Below are 12,658 nucleotides of genomic sequence, written 5' to 3' on the forward strand. Positions count from 1 at the left end.
GACATTGCTTCCTGAGTCCAAGGATAGAATGATGCTCCTCCCCAAAAATCTTGCGCACATCCATTATATTATGCAGTGTGTGTAGTGAATGCAGTGTCTATGTAATAGATGCAGTGTATCTATTGTATGCAGTGTGTATAGCATTGTGTGTGTGTGTGTATAATGGATACAGTGTGTTTGTGTGTTTGTGTAGTGGAAGAAGTGTGTGTATGTTTAGTGGATGCAGAGTGTGTGTGTATAGTGGGTGGAGAATGTGTAGTGGAAGCAATGTCTGTTTGTGTAGTGGATGCAGTATCTGTGTAGTGGATGCAGTGTCTGTCTAGTGGATGCAGTGGATGTTTGTGTAGTGGATGCAGTATCTGTGTAGTAAATGCAGTGTAGTGGATGCAGTGTCTGTGTAGTGCAAGCGTGTCAAACTCAAAGGCTACCAGGTGCCAAATAAACAAGGTTTACGTTTATGTGGGCTGCAGGAAACCAAAAACTTCAGTTTACATAGAAACATAGGTTTATTGAGCTCGTAGGGATTCAAAGTAAACAACAGAGCAATTTATTTTAAGGAGATGTGCATATGCATATAACCAATGTTTACGTCCAACTACCTTGGCATATTAAGAAAATGTATGCTGTTGCACAGATGTCCTCCCCTAATTAAACACACTGCCCCCCTTCCCACCACTCTAATACATTGGCCCTCTCCCTTCCCCAAATAAATACACTGCCCCCTCCCACTGTGATGTAATTCCAGTAAAATACAAGTTTAGCAGGCTAAGATTGCCACAAGGCATATGTATGTATATGTGTTTGTAGTATCAGTTACTTAATTACACGTAGCTAAGATACTGTCATCACTGTACTGACCAGGTGCAGGAATGTAAGAACTGGAATTACGCGTCCCTCTCCTTTGTATCAGATGAGCCACGTGGTTAGACCGGATGGATGAGTTTAGACTCTATTCATTAAATAGGTTAAGGGTATGTGTGGGTGTAGTTAATTGTGGGAGGAGCTACAGTGCTATATAAGGAATGTACTCTATGTATTCAGTACTCAGACTTTGCTGTATTTTGGTGACGCTAGTCCCTCTGAGTCCCGATCGGTGATCCAATAAAGAATCTCTTCCTTCCTGAAGAAACCTGTGTCCATCTCTCTGTGCTTGGCTTCCGTCAGTTTCTCCGGTATCATTTGGTGCATTGGCCGGGAAGCTCATCGTTCAACGGTAGCTGAGAGGCAGAGGCGTGAGACGGTCTATCTTTGCCCACGTTCTCTACGGCTGCACCCCTGAACTTCTGCGTGGACCTCCCTTCGTCTCGGCGCCACTGGTCTTTTGTCCAGGAGATCATCGGCCTCTACGTGAGAAGTGCTGGGGTGTCCCCGTCGATGAGTGTGAACTCAGGTTCAGGAACGAGGAGGTAAGATAACTGCTGTTTTAGACGGCAGGACCCGCTAGGGGTATACCGATTGTGCGGTAGGCCCAAAGGGGTTTTTGAATCTGTATCTGCCCCCTCTGTCGGAGGGAAGGAGCGAAGGCGCACCGCTCGATCGAACGCTCTTTAGTCAGACCGTTTGATTTGGTTAGTCAGGCGGGGTCCTGGTGTAAATAGCCCTAGCCGGACACCGGTGTCTTGTCTAGACTAGCGTTCTAGGGTGTATATTACGTTCGCTAGGTCGGAGGGACCGGGAGACTAAGCGGCGCCTGTGTAAATTCGGTTCGCTAGTTCTCATCCTATCTGGGCTAAGTGGGAAGGCGTGTAAATTTGGAACCCACTAGACTTTTGATAGTACGACTAAGAGGCGCCTGTGTAAATTCGGATCTCTAGCTCGTTGTATAGTGCGACTAAGAGGCGCCTGTGTAAATTCGGTTCTCTAGCTCGCTATGTATATGTGGTGATTGGGCAGTGTGGCTAACCAAAACGGGTGTATATAGTTTTAGGTAGTCCATTCAAGGTACTGGCCAATAGTTTAGTTGGGAATTGTAAATGTGTTAACGATTGTTTAGTAAAGTGTATATCTTGTTAGATAGCGCGAGCTCAGCCGTCTAGCGAGAGTGTTAATAGTATGTTGCTGTATTATAGTGCACGGTACCATAACCCTGTATATTTACTGACATTGTATAATAAGTACTAATCATTGTCGTCCATTGCATGTTTTAACACCATAACCACTAATAATTGTATTGTGACCTTAACTTGTGCTTTGACCTATGCTAACCGTACTGTAACCGCTATTTGTAAAAGACGATGTTACTGGGTGTGTTATAGACGGGTAATTCGTATATAGAGAATTATAGCGTGGGTGACTGTGTAGTTACGCCAAAGGGCATAATATTGATTATATAGTGACTGGTGTAGCAGCTGTGTGTGTATGGGAATTCCCTGAGTGTTTATTGTTATTGTGTACGTTTCACTTGGTAACCGTACCACGTGGTGCTGTTGCCAGAGGAAACGGGTGTGACTGTTGAATAGTACGCATGTATAGTAATCGTTGTCGACGACGTTCCACTGTTAAATATGGGTGCGTCGCAGTCAACGATTCCGGATCCCTTAGGATGTATGGTTAAGAATTTTAAAAAGGGATTCAAAGTTTGTGATTTTGGGGTTAAGATGTCTCCTGTACGTTTGGTCACTTTGTGCACTAGGGAGTGGCCTACTTTGGTTGCGGCATGGCCGCCACGTGGCAGTTTGGATCCAACTCTGGTACAGCGCTTACACGTGGCTGTATCAGGTAGGCCTGAACTTTACGGCCAGTTTCCTTATATTGATTGTTGGAGACAGGCCGTAAATGACTCGCCAAAATGGCTCCGGACATGCCACGAGGAGCAGTGTCGCCTCATGGTAGCTAGGACTTGTTCGTCCACTAGGACTGGTGTTAGGCCCATTTTGGACACGCCCCCTGAGTCCGAGATCCCTTTGCCGCCCCCTTACTTTCCGTTAAGAGGAAGTGACGCAAATACAGGAAGTCCTGTAACCCTTCCCTCATTACCCTCATCCACTTCCGCTTCCTCCTCCAGTACAGGATCCACCCCCCCTCGTACTAAATCTCCCCTTCCGGAACCAGAACCCACCCCCATTAGAAACGAATATCCTGATTTGGCGCCACTTCAGACTTCCGGTCAAGCTTCATCTAGCTCGGCCCGAAGTGTTCTATTCACTACCTTTTCCCAAAACCAACCTCCCACATCCCCATACCCTATATCTCCCCGACCGGAACCCATGACTGACGCTTCCCTACGTAGCCCCATCCAAACCCGACAGTTGACTGGTGCCCAACAATTAAAGCACTATCAGATGCCTCTTCGCTTAAATCCCGGGTCAGCTTATATCGATGCCGCAGGTCAAATGGCACACGCTGACCCTGTCTTCGTATATGTCCCTTTCACCACTACCGACCTTTTAAACTGGAAGACCCATAATTCCTCGTATACTGAGAAACCACAAGCCATGACTGATCTGTTCACCTCAATAGTACAGACACATAATCCGACATGGGCTGATTGCCAGCAGTTATTAATGACTTTATTTAACAATGAGGAAAGGACAAGAATAAATCAAGCAGCCATTAAAGCATTAGAGGATAGAGCCCGTGCTTTGAACCAAGCTAATCCAGCAGCATGGGCCGCAACACATTATCCCAACACTGATCCCGATTGGAACGTAAATGGTGCTGATATGGTTCAACTCAGAGCCTATAGAGACGCTATAATTGCTGGCATGAAAGCCGGAGGAAAGAAAGCCATTAACATGTCGAAGACAGTTGAGGTGATCCAGAAAAGCGATGAAGCGCCCAGTGTCTTTTATGACCGATTATTGGAGGCGTACCGCTTGTACACCCCCTTTAATCCGGAAGACGCAGACAATTCCCGAATGGTTAACTCCGCCTTTGTCAGCCAAGCTTACGGAGATATTAAGCGCAAGCTACAAAAGTTAGAAGGGTTTGCAGGTATGTCAATCTCCCAACTAATGGAGGTAGCTAATAAGGTCTATATGAATAGGGAAACAGAAAGCAAGAAAGAGGAGGAGCGCAAGATGCGTAAAAAGGCTGATATGCTAGCGGTAGCGATCGCAGGCGTAGATAAACGGGGCCCAGATAGAGGCAATAATAGATGGAGTAGGGAGCCTTTGAGTAGGGATCAGTGTGCGTATTGCAAGGAAGAAGGGCATTGGAGGAACGAATGTCCGCAAAGAGAGCAGTACGAGAGAGACCAACCCAGGGCAGGCTACGGAAACTTTAGAGGCAGAGCGAGAGGTAGAGGAGGCCCCGGAGGGAGTAATGGTTATAGAGGGAGTAATGGGAACAGAGGAAGTGTTAGGGAAGACAGATATATTCCAGCAGCGCAAAGGTCCCGCGATAGAGAAGGTAGGGACTTCGTAGGATTGGCTGACACGGTCATGGAGGACTATTGATACCGACCGGGCTCCATCCCCCTTGGTCGAGCGGAGCCTATGGTCGATGTATCAATAGGGGGGAAAAGGAGTGCGTTCATGATCGACACTGGTGCTGAACATTCAGTGGTGACTAATCTAGTTGCTCCTCCATCTGGAAGGACTATTACTGTGATAGGAGCAACTGGAAGAAGTGCTGAAAAACCGGTTCTTAAAAGTCGACTCTGTACATTGGGAGGCCACGTAGTAAAACACCAATTCCTTTATATGCCTGAATGTCCAGTCCAATTGCTGGGACGTGATATGCTATCCAAATTACAAGCGCAGATTACGTTCCTACCAGATGGAACAACATCTTTAAAGTTTAATGGACCTTCAGGTATTATGACTTTATCCATACCAAAGGAAGAAGAGTGGCGACTTTATACAGTGTTGACTAGCCAAAACCCTAGGAGTGATGAGACATTGTTTAACATACCAGGAGTTTGGGCAGAGAACAACCCACCAGGACTGGCCCGCAATATTCCACCTATAAAAATTGAACTGAAACATGGGGTTTATCCAGTGAGCCTGAGACAATACCACATCCCGCAGAAGGCTAAGAAGAACATCCAATCCTATCTGGATAAGTTCATACGGTATGGTATCCTAAAATTCTGTACTTCCCCCTGGAACACCCCATTGCTGCCTGTTCAAAAGCCCGGCACAGATGAGTATCGACCTGTGCAGGACTTAAGAGCAGTCAATGATGCGGTTGTTAGTATACATCCAGTTGTACCCAATCCATATAACCTGCTTGCTTTAATTCCGGGCGGGGCTACTTACTTCACAGTTTTAGACCTCAAAGATGCCTTCTTTTGCCTCCGAATTGCCGCAGAAAGTCAATGTATTTTTGCTTTCCAATGGGAGAACGCTGTAACGGGCTCAAAACGCCAAATGACTTGGACAAGACTGCCCCAAGGGTTTAAAAATTCACCTACCCTATTTGGTTCAGCCCTAAGTCAAGATCTATTGGATTTCGAGTCCATCCCAGGAGAGTGTGTATTGTTACAATATGTAGATGACTTGTTGATAGCAGCAGTTACAAAAGAAATCTGTCAGCAAGCAACGCACGATCTACTACACATTCTCTGGAAGGCAGGATACAAGGTGTCTAGAAAGAAAGGCTCAGTTGTGTTTGCCAACTGTCAAGTATCTGGGGTTCCATATCTCTGAAGGTCAAAGAATTATGGGGCCAGAGAGAAAAGAAGCTGTCTGCCAAATACCAATACCCAAGAATAGAAGACAAGTGCGAGAATTCTTGGGGGCAGCAGGCTTCTGTAGGATATGGATTCCCAGTTATGCGATACTAGCAAAACCTCTGTACGCAGCTATCAAAGGTACAGAGCACGACCCCTTCCTATGGACCCAAGAACAGCAAACGGCATTTGAAGATGTGAAGAAGGCTTTGATGAGTGCCCCAGCATTAGGTCTACCTGATCACACACGACCATTCTACCTGTATGTACACGAGCAAAGAAGAATGGCTGTGGGAGTATTGACACAGTACTTGGGATCATGGCAAAGACCTGTTGCCTACATGTCTAAACAATTGGATGCAGTGGCCAGCGGACTTCCACCTTGTCTAAGAGCCGTAGCTGCAGCCGCCCTGCTAGTAGCTGAAGCCGATAAACTCACTCTGGGTCAAGAACTTTATGTACGAGTCCCACATGCAGTACAGACGTTGTTGGATTACAAAGGAAATCATTGGTTTAGTAACAGCCGTATGACCAAGTATCAAGCAATGTTGTGTGAAAACCCAAGAGTGCATTTAGAGACTGTAAACACCTTAAATCCAGCTACCCTTTTGCCACAACCTACTGAAAGTCAACATGATTGTCTGGAAGTAATGGATGAAGTATTCTCAAGTAGACCAGATCTTCGTGATTTTTCCATCCAGAACCCCGATGTTCAATATTATACAGACGGCAGTAGTTATGTGAAAGAAGGGATCCGCTATGCAGGATATGCAGTAACAACCATAGACAAGGTGATAGAAGCTCGGCCACTGGCGAAAGGAACATCAGCACAAAAGGCAGAATTGATAGCACTGACACGAGCGTTACAATTGGCTGAAGGTTTAAGAGTGAATATCTATACGGACTCTAAGTATGCGTTTTTAACCACTCATGCCCACGGAGCTTTGTATAAAGAAAGAGGACTACTGAATTCAGAGGGCAAAGAAATCAAGTACGCAGCTGAAATCCTACAACTATTGGAAGCAGTGTGGGAGCCGAAAGAAGTCGGTATTATTCATTGTCGAGCACATCTGAGAGGTGATGGTGATGTAACCAAGGGAAATCGGATGGCAGATAGTGCAGCTAAGCGTGCTGCTGAATCAGGAAGACAGGAGTATGTGGGGCATATAGCTGCTCTAATACCAACCCCACTGTCTCAATGGACTCCAGTTTATACAGCTCAAGAAGAGGAGTGGTTAAAGACTGAACCGGGAAAGTATTTGGAGAACAAGTGGTATCAGCTAGAAGATGGAAGAATAGTTATACCAGCATCACTAGCAGTAGAAATTGTCCAAAACTATCATAACGGGACACATTCTGGGAGAGACAGTACTGAAGAATCTCTCAGGAAACATTTCTACATACCAAGATTGTCCAACTTGACTCAGGCCATTGTACGTAGATGTGTAACGTGTGCTAAAAATAATGCAAGACAAGGACCAGTAAAGCCACCAGGAGTCCAGTTTATGGGGGGACTCCCCATGTCCGATCTACAAATAGACTTTACAGTGATGCCTAAGTCGGGTGGACATCGTTACCTGTTGGTAATTGTGTGCACCTATTCAGGCTGGGTAGAAGCATGTCCTACTCGTACAGAGAAAGCAGGAGAAGTTGTGAGATTCCTGCTACGAGAAATAATACCCCGATATGGACTACCCTGTTCTATAGGATCGGACAATGGTCCAGCTTTTGTTCATCAGTGCCTACAACAACTGACTCATATGCTTGGTATAAAGTGGAGGCTTCATACTGCATATAGACCCCAGAGTTCTGGTAAGGTAGAGAGAATGAATAGAACTATAAAGAACCAGTTGGCTAAAATGTGTCAGGAAACCCAACTTAAGTGGAACGTTCTCTTACCCATAGCTTTATTGCGAATCCGCAGTACCCCTACCAGAAGGATGGGCCTCTCTCCTTTTGAAATCATGTATGGGCAACCACCTCCCGTACTTGGTAACTTAAGGGGGGACTTGAGTCAGTTGGGAGAAGGAATTACTCGGCAGCAGGTTGTAGAGTTGGGTAAAACTATGGAGGAGGTACAGAAATGGGTACAAGATAGATTACCTGTGAATATTTATCCCCCTGTTCATAGTTACCATCCAGGAGACCAAGTGTGGATTAAAGAGTGGAATACTGTACCGTTAGGGCCCAAGTGGAGAGGTCCTTATGTTGTTCTTTTGTCTACCCCTACAGCAATAAAAGTAGCAGAAGTGACTCCGTGGATACATCACTCCAGGGTTAAACCAGCAGCAGTCGATTCTTGGCAAGTTACAGCAGATCCAGAGAATCCCTGCAAGATCCGGTTAAAACGTACTACTCAGTCGGAGTAACGAGGAATTATTGTGGATTACAAATTTTATTGTTACAGGTGTGAGTGAGAAGGCCATAATAAAGCCTGTCCGCTTACCATCACATAGTGTATAAGCCAGGAAAGTCTCGAAGGGACACCTGTGAAGACGAGCAGAACTCCATTCCCTGCAGCCCCTCACATCCTGGAAGCTGAGGCGCCATCGCACGGACGAAGACTGAGGATGACGGCGAAAGATGTGCTTTTGATAGTGTTTATTTATATGTGTTTTTATATTCAGGAAGGTAGAGGTACCGACACTCCTAGCTGTGAGGTATGCATTAAGACTACGAGAACAGGTAACCATATTTCCCAAACCCTAATTTGGCATTCACAATACGAATGTAAAGGAGATGTATCGAGATGTAGATACTTAAATATAGATTATAGTGTGTGCCATTTAGGAGTAGGAGAACCTAAGTGCTTCAGTCCGGAGTATCAGCCTCGTACAATCTGGTTGACTCTCAGGAATGGAGATCCTCAGGGGACCCTAATTAATAAAACGGTGTTAGAATCCGTACATTCTTCGGGTGTTCTGCTATTTGATGCGTGTAAAGCGATATCGAGTGGTAGAAAGCCGTGGAATGTATGTGGGGATCTTAGATGGGAGAGGACGTATGGGTCTAACGATAAATATATTTGTCCCAGTAGCAAAAATAAATATGTAAGTCCTAGATGCCCAAATAGAGATTATAACTTTTGCCCATATTGGTCTTGTGTGGGGTGGGCAACTTGGGGACAGACAGTAGACAAAGACATGATAGTGACTAAGTTGCCGACTAGCCCTTATTGTAAGTCTATGGAATGCAACCCAGTCCATATACTCATTAATAACCCCGACAAGTTCTTAGATAAGTATGGAAATTTATTTGGGTTTCAAATATACGGGACGGGTTTAGATCCTGGGACATTATTGTTTATAGGAATAGAGACTGATACGGTATCCTCCCAGACTCATCAAGTATACCATTCCTTTTACGCAGAGATGAGTATAGATAATAAGATCCCCCATAATGCTAAAAACCTGTTCATCGATCTAGCTGAAAGTATTGCCGGTAGTCTTAATGTTACCAACTGCTATGTGTGTGGAGGTACTAACATGGGAGACCAATGGCCTTAGGAAGCAAAGGAGGTAATGTCCGGTTCTGAGGCAGTTGACCAATTAATATCTACACAAGCCGATTATCATATGAGTGTTAGAGGTAAATCTGAGTGGAGATTAAAGACCTCCATCATAGGTTATGTTTGCATAGCAAGGAAAGGAATAATGTATAATACTTCTGTAGGAGAATTAACTTGTCTAGGGCAAAAAGCTTATGATGATGATACAAAGAATACAACTTGGTGGTCGGCTTCAAATGTCTCAGAACCATCTAACCCGTTTGCTAGATATGCCAATTTAAAGGATGTGTGGTTTGATCTATCCATCACATCTACCTGGAGAGCCCCAGCAAATTTGTACTGGATCTGTGGTAAGAAAGCCTATTCGGAGTTGCCACAGGACTGGGAAGGGGCATGTGTGTTAGGTATGCTCAAACCATCCTTCTTCTTGTTACCGATTGAAACAGGTGAGACTTTAGGTGTTAAAGTGTATGATGTGAATCATAGGAAGAAAAGGGGACCCATAGAGATAGGCGCCTGGGAAGATGATGAATGGCCTCCCCAGCGTATTATAGATTACTATGGGCCAGCCACGTGGGCTGAGGATGGTACCTTTGGTTATAGAACCCCTATTTATATGCTCAACCGTATTATAAGATTACAGGCGGTGGTTGAGATTATCACAAATGAGACATCACAAGCGCTCAATCTTCTAGCGAAGCATAACACCAGGATGAGGACAGCAGTCTACCAAAATAGATTAGCCTTGGATTACCTTTTGGCAGTAGAGGGAGGTGTATGTGGGAAGTTTAACCTAAGTAATTGCTGTCTTCAAATAGATGACGAAGGGCAAGCAATAGCTGAGCTTACTAGCCATATGGTTAAACTAGTGCATGTGCCTACTCAGGTATGGAAAGGGTACAATCCAAGTAGTTGGTTTGGTAACTGGTATGAGCGGTTTGGAGGGCTTAAGGCAGTGGTAGGTGGAGTCCTACTAATTTTAATGTTGTGTCTACTCCTGCCGTGTCTTATACCCTTAGTAGTTAGGTCTGTGCAAAGCCTGATAGGAACTATAGCAGAGAGGAAGGCTGCTGCACAGATAATGGCCATATATAAGTATAAGGCTTTAGATCAGGGAGAAACTATGCAGGAAGATGAGTGTTGAAAAGATTCACATCATAAGAAAAGTCTGGTCTGGTTCATGGTAACCTGAGGTATATGCAAACCAAGGTTAAGTGATGCCTCAAGTAATTGTGAAATATCAGAGGCATCAAAGGGGGGAATGTGATGTAATTCCAGTAAAATACAAGTTTAGCAGGCTAAGATTGCCACAAGGCATATGTATGTATATGTGTTTGTAGTATCAGTTACTTAATTACACGTAGCTAAGATACTGTCATCACTGTACTGACCAGGTGCAGGAATGTAAGAACTGGAATTACGCGTCCCTCTCCTTTGTATCAGATGAGCCACGTGGTTAGACCGGATGGATGAGTTTAGACTCTATTCATTAAATAGGTTAAGGGTATGTGTGGGTGTAGTTAATTGTGGGAGGAGCTACAGTGCTATATAAGGAATGTACTCTATGTATTCAGTACTCAGACTTTGCTGTATTTTGGTGACGCTAGTCCCTCTGAGTCCCGATCGGTGATCCAATAAAGAATCTCTTCCTTCCTGAAGAAACCTGTGTCCATCTCTCTGTGCTTGGCTTCCGTCAGTTTCTCCGGTATCACCACAATCTAATTCACTTCCCCACCCTCCCCAATTTTTTCCCCCTATCTTTAGATGACTGGCCTGTCCTCCAGTTCCAGCCCTGCCCTTCACTTCTTAAAGAAGAACAGTATAAAGTAGGGGTAGGACTGCGCCACAACAACTGCAGTTAAACAGTAAAAAGTTATCCAGATAAATATTAAACATATATATTCCCAAATAAAAAAAAGTCTAATTTTTGTAGTATAAAATACTTGGTATAACGTATATCTTTTGCGTCAGAAGACTTTGCCCGTGCGTTTATCAGATGCCCATATATAGAGACAGGGGAGATAAAAGCAGGAAAGGCCAATAGTGCAATTTATTAGTTTAGAATACAATTAAATTACATCCAAATGCATTTCTCCAATAGGCTATATCAATGGTGTAAAAACATACAGCCTGGCTTCATAGGGTTTATATAGGTATAAAACAAATTAAAATTGGCGCCAATATTTCATCTTCCAATCATAAAACAGTATGTGTTTGCAAACAAAAAACAACACAAGACATCTAGATATATAGAGACTTAACATTAGGGTATCTGAGTATATATAGTTTTATTTAAAACAAGGGTTTTATTAGTTTATTTGTGGCATAAATCGCCAAAACACGTGATGCACGTAATCAGCGTGTCATTTTACCCGACATCTAAGCCTTATGGGGGCTGTAGTGCCGGGTATATAAACTACACATCTGCGAATGTGTTCGGTTCACCAACGTGGGAGCCAGCCGCACTAGATCTATTCTCGGCAACAGACGAGCGGGGAAGGGGAAGTAGTTGGGGCTGCATGCGTAATAGCGGCCAATAGACAAATAATATCTGAGGGTGTAGACCATATGTGCGGTCGTGGTGGCCATCTTAGGGCGGGAATGGATTAAATAAACATCACATACAGGCGCAGCAGCCATATTATGTGGGGAGATTAATTTAAAAGGCCAGTTAGTGGCAGCCATAGGAGGGGAGAGAATTATAAAATTGCAGAGTGCACAATAATAACATAATGAATTAAGAACAGTGAAAAATGGGTAACAAATTATATGAAAAGATGGCACATAAAGTAGAAATATTAGAACAAAGTCTGCATTCAGGCCATGGGGTGCTATAGTCTCTACTCCATTTCACATTTTCAAAGGATATTTTTTTTTATATTTCCCCCTCTCCAGGAAGTAACACATTTTTTTGTTCCAATACATTTCAATTGTTTACATAGAAACATAGAATGTGACAGCAGATAAGAACCATTCGGCCCATCTAGTCTGCCCAATTTTCTAAATTCATTGTCTTAGTCCCTGGCCTTATCTTACAGTTAGGATAGCCTTATGCCTATCCCACGCATGCTTAAACTCTCTCACTGTGTTAACCTCTACCACTTCAGCTGGAAGGCTATTCTATGCATCCACTACCCTCTCAGTAAAGTAATACTTCCTGAAATTTTTTGTAAACCTTTGCCCCTCTAATTTAAATATAGTCTCCTCCTTTACTGTGTTGATTCACCTTTATGTATTTAAATGTTCTATCATATCCCCCCTGTCTCGTCTTTCCTCTAAGCTATACATGTTAACCCCTTAAGGACCAAACTTCTGGAATAAAAGGGAATCATGACGTGTCACACACGTCATGTGTCCTTAAGGGGTTAAAGGGACACTATAGTCACCAGAACAACTACAGCTTATCGAATTTGTTCTGGGGAGTAGAATAATTACCTTAAGGCTTTTTTGCTGTAAACACTGTCTTTTCAGAGAAAATGCAGTGTTTACATTACAGCCTAGTGATAACTTCGCTGGCCACTCCTCAGATGGCTGTT

Source organism: Pelobates fuscus, chromosome 5 (genome assembly GCF_036172605.1).
Source record: "Pelobates fuscus isolate aPelFus1 chromosome 5, aPelFus1.pri, whole genome shotgun sequence".
NCBI classification, from domain to species: domain Eukaryota; kingdom Metazoa; phylum Chordata; class Amphibia; order Anura; family Pelobatidae; genus Pelobates; species Pelobates fuscus.